Below are 4,598 nucleotides of genomic sequence, written 5' to 3'. Positions count from 1 at the left end.
AAGAAGAGAGGAGTCTAATCAACTCCAGTTGTTGTTTGCAAACCCATTAACTGTGTCACTCCACCTCTCATGAAAAGGAGTAGTAAAAGACGGAGAGAGGGCGTTCCCGCCGCTCATCCAGAATTCTAAGGCTTTCTGCAGAGATTTGAAAAATGGCAACAAATGAAAGTATCAGCATCTTTAGTTCAGCATCCTTGGCTGTGGAGTATGTAGATTCACTTTTACTGAGAACCCTCTACAAGAACCATTTTAAAATGCTTGGAACTGGGCAGCCCAGGTGGCTCAGCAGTTTAGCACCTGCGTTCAGCCCAGGGCCTGATCCTGGAGACCCGGGATCGAGTCCCACGTCAGGCTCCTTGCATGGAGCCTGCTTCTCTCTCTGCCTGTGTCTCTGCCTCTCTCTCTGTGTCTCTCATGAATAAATAGATAAAATCTTTTAAAAAATGATTGGAACTATATGTTGAATAATTATACAAAGTTCCAGATTGCAACATGGGGATCCTTGATAGTTCACGAAGTTCTTTATTTCTTGTTCTGTTTACCTGGATTTTTGTTTCAATTTATACCTTTCATGAAAAAGTACAAAATTCAAAAGGATAAACCAGAAACATGGGAAAACCAATGGAAATGTTTTAAAGTACTTCTCTTTAGGGATCCCTGGGTGGCGCAGTGGTTTGGCGCCTGCCTTTGGCCCAGGGCGCGATCCTGGAGACCCGGGATCGAATCCCACGTCGGGCTCCCGGTGCATGGAGCCTGCTTCTCCCTCTGCCTGTGTCTCTGCCTCTCTCTCTCTCTCTCTCTCTCTCTCTCTGTGACTATCATAAATAAATAAAAATAAAATATTAAAAAAAAAATAAAGTACTTCTCTTTAATCACTTTTGTATCCAGCTTCCTTTGATCTGTGGAACTTATTATTTTACAGAGTATTTTAATATACCTTATGATTGGGAAAGAATGCCAAGATGGTATATGCTTTTAGCAAGATGTTTTGGCTGTGCAGTGATTGAGGATACCTGGCACTATTTCCTGCATAGGCTCTTGCATCACAAAAGAATATATAAATATATTCATAAAGTTCATCATGAGTTTCAGGCTGCATTTGGAATGAAAGCTGAATATGCACATCCTTTGGAAACTCTGATTCTTGGAACTGGATTTTTCATTGGAATCATGCTTTTATGTGATCATGTCATTCTCCTTTGGGCATGGGTGACCATTTGTTTGATAGAAACTATTGATGTCTATAGTGGCTATGACATTCCCCTGAACACTTTAAATCTGATCTCTTTCTATGCTGGTTCTTGGCATCATGATTTCCACCACATGAACTTCATCGGAAACTATGCTTCCTCATTTACATGGTGGGATAGAATTTTTGGAACAGACTCTCAATTTACTGCCTATAATGAAAAGATGAAGAGGATTGAGAAAAAGATGCAATAAATATCTCATCTCCATCATCCTGAAAGCACACACCTTCCTGAATTGAAGTGAATAGTTAACATTGCTTCTGCAGAGCAGAAATAAACATGTGTCTTGGCTGCTAAGTGATACAAAGAACATTACCAACCTTTAATTATCTTCCTAGCGGGAACTTTTTCTACTTTACATAAAAGTTCTGTATGTGTAGAAATAAGTAAATCTATAACGAAGTATGATTTTCATGAGGAGGTTGTAAAGGCTGTGTTGCTAACCTTACAGAAAGGTTCTAAGTAATGGAAAAAGTATCAGTCTGTCTTTCCCCCCGTAACACCAAAGGCCTGAAGCTAAGATTGTCTTTAAAATCTTGTAAATATATAGTGGCCATTTCAGTATCTCTTAGCAGGGTGTTGGCCTCATATTGAACTTTATACATTTTCTAGAATTTGCCTAAACATCCAAGTATCATGGGTCGAACCGTATTGATCGACAGTGAGAGTGAGGCGGCCAAATCCGGAATAGCCCGCCCCAAGAACTTCCACTCTGGTCCTGAGCTGACTGGTTTGGGGGTGATTCTCCTTCTTTGAGAAGCCCTTTTGGATGGCAATGTGCTACTGGTATCTATAAATTAAGGCGTTTTCGAATTGTCATAAATGGGATATTTTAGTTTAAAGGATTTCAGGTTACTTGAGTTTTTTTTTAAAAAAAAATGAACTTTATTTCTGCTATTTACCCTTTCATTTTTGTATATCAAGTTTTCATTATACTTAAAACTGTATCTTGAAACATTGTGAACTGACTTGCTGTATTTGCACTTTGAACTATTGAAATAAATGTGATTTTTTTTTTTTTTTGGAAAAAAAAGACGGAGAGAGGCCAAGTGCATCACAGTGACGGCCATTTCTCTACATGATAGGAAACATAAGGAGTAAAGAACAAACATTTCACATACCCCTTAAGTCCAGGGTGAGCTTTTAGGGAGAAAATTAGTGATTAGAAGTGACCATAAAATACTAGCTATTTGTGCTGTTTGAGAAACACTCTTAGCAAGATCCACAACGTTCTGTTACTTCAACCTACAATTACTTATCTGAATCCACTTAGCTCAGTAATTCAGAATTATATACTACAGTGATGGAAAATAAAGGCCTGATCATATTTAAATAATCCTTAAGATGTAGAATCTACCTTGCCCAGGGTAATTTTAGCACATACATGATGACTACTTTTGCCCATCTTTTTTTAAAATTTTTTTCATTTATTTATGATAGTCATACAGAGAGAGAGAGAGAGAGAGGCAGAGACACAGGCAGAGGGAGAAGCAGGCTCCATGCACAGGGAGCCCGACGTGGGATTCGATCCCGGGTCTCCAGGATCGCGCCCTGGGCCAAAGGCAGGCGCCAAACCGCTGCGCCACCCAGGGATCCCCATACTTTTGCCCATCTTAATAAGGGATCCAAGGCCCAGAGTGGAAATAAGACATCAGTATGCATAGAAAGAGGCTGCCAGTGATAATGGATTCCAAGTATCTAAGAAACTTGTATAATTAATAGCTGAATTCCTCTGAGACTGATCCTTTATTGACAAGCACATGGGTGGGCTAAGTTGTCTTTTGAATTTTATAACAACAGTCATCTATCCTAGAGGTGGATAGGAAATAAATATTTTTCATTACTCTAAGAGAGCAGCCTCATCAACGAGACAAAACAATAATCTTCTCTATCAATCACTTTTCATAGATGGACAACTCAGTTTTGGGCTTAGAATTGTGAAAGAAGGGATCCCTGGGTGGCGCAGCGGTTTAGCGCCTGCCTTTGGCCCAGGGCGCAATCTTGGAGACCCCGGATCGAATCCCACGTCGGACTCCCGGTGCATGGAGCCTGCTTCTCCCTCTGCCTGTGTCTCTGCCTCTCTCTCTCTCTTTGTGCGACTATCACAAATTAAAAAAAATGGTTTAAAAAAAAAGAATTGTGAAAGAAGATGTTGGAATGAACTGCAAACAACACAATAAAGGTTTAATAATAGTGCATGAATTGTCAGTCAAACTCCATCAACATTTTTAGGATGAGTTCTGGCTGGAAGCTATTACTTTTAACATGGTTATTTTCAAATTTTAAATTAAAAACATATTTCCTCAATTACTGCACACAATTATCATTTGCATTATTCCTCTGCAGGTTTAAAATGCTGTATGCAATGTAAACATAATTCAGCTAGAGATAAAACTGATATTGATATCAAGCAAAGGCTAGTTTATAGTAGAACACACATATTATGTGCCTTGCCCTGAGTCTGATCTTCTCCACAATGACTAAGGCTCTTCCTTCTTAGATTAGATCAAACTCACAAACGGAACAAATGGAAAAGTCTAGGAGCTTTCTTTTGATTACTACAGAAACTCTAATAAAGACAAACCATTGATGAGAGAAGCAATTAACAACATCACTATTAGTTGAAATGGAATTATACTCTCCCTCCAAAACTCCGACACTCTGTGAGGAAATAATAATAACGTAACAACAACAAAAGGTTAGCTTTAATGTTGGTAATTAACAGCTGATGTTAACATTTTACTTACTTATTTTTAAAAATATTTTATTTATGTATTCATGAGAGAGAGGCAGAGGCATAGGCAGAGGGAGAAGCAGGCCTCCCGCAGGGAGGCTGATGTGGGACTAGATCCCGGATCCCAGGATCACTCCCTGTGCCAAAGGCAGATGCTTAACCGCTGAGCCACCCAGGCATCCCTGATGTTAACATTTTAAAACATTAATTACCTTCCAGAGTCTCTAGAACAATCAAATCAAAACTGAATACAAAGGGCATTTATGTGAAAGCAAATGGTTTTCCATGTAGTTAGATATATAGTTTTCTGAGTGCTGTGATTTATTGGGTACAATAAATGTATTTCCTCCACGGATGACTAAAATTCCACTCTTCCTTGGTTGTAAGAACTCCCTTTTTGGCTTTTTATTTTCCATTAATCTATAAAGGCAACAAATATTTATTGAATGCTGACTGTTCCAGACAGTGTACAGGTTGCTGGGGTTACAAAGATGAATAAGAGCCATTCTCCACCCTCAGGTAGTAAAAATACTCCTCAGAGGAGTATCTTTAAGTCCTTACCACCTAAGTGAGAATTAATTTTATCGATCCCTTCCTGCAAGAGACACTGGGGG

The 4,598-nt window shown here is 39.1% G+C and overlaps 1 pseudogene; it reads left to right on the top strand.

Annotated features, from left to right (window-relative positions):
• Window positions 1-860: 860 nt before the first annotated feature.
• On the top strand, window positions 861-1,443 carry LOC144308040 (methylsterol monooxygenase 1 pseudogene; annotated as a pseudogene).
• Window positions 1,444-4,598: the final 3,155 nt, after the last annotated feature.

This window comes from Canis aureus, chromosome X, assembly GCF_053574225.1.
Source record: "Canis aureus isolate CA01 chromosome X, VMU_Caureus_v.1.0, whole genome shotgun sequence".
NCBI classification, from domain to species: Eukaryota; Metazoa; Chordata; class Mammalia; order Carnivora; family Canidae; genus Canis; species Canis aureus.
Note: the sequence above shows the minus strand (reverse complement) of the source record. Positions and strands in the feature narration are given on the sequence as shown.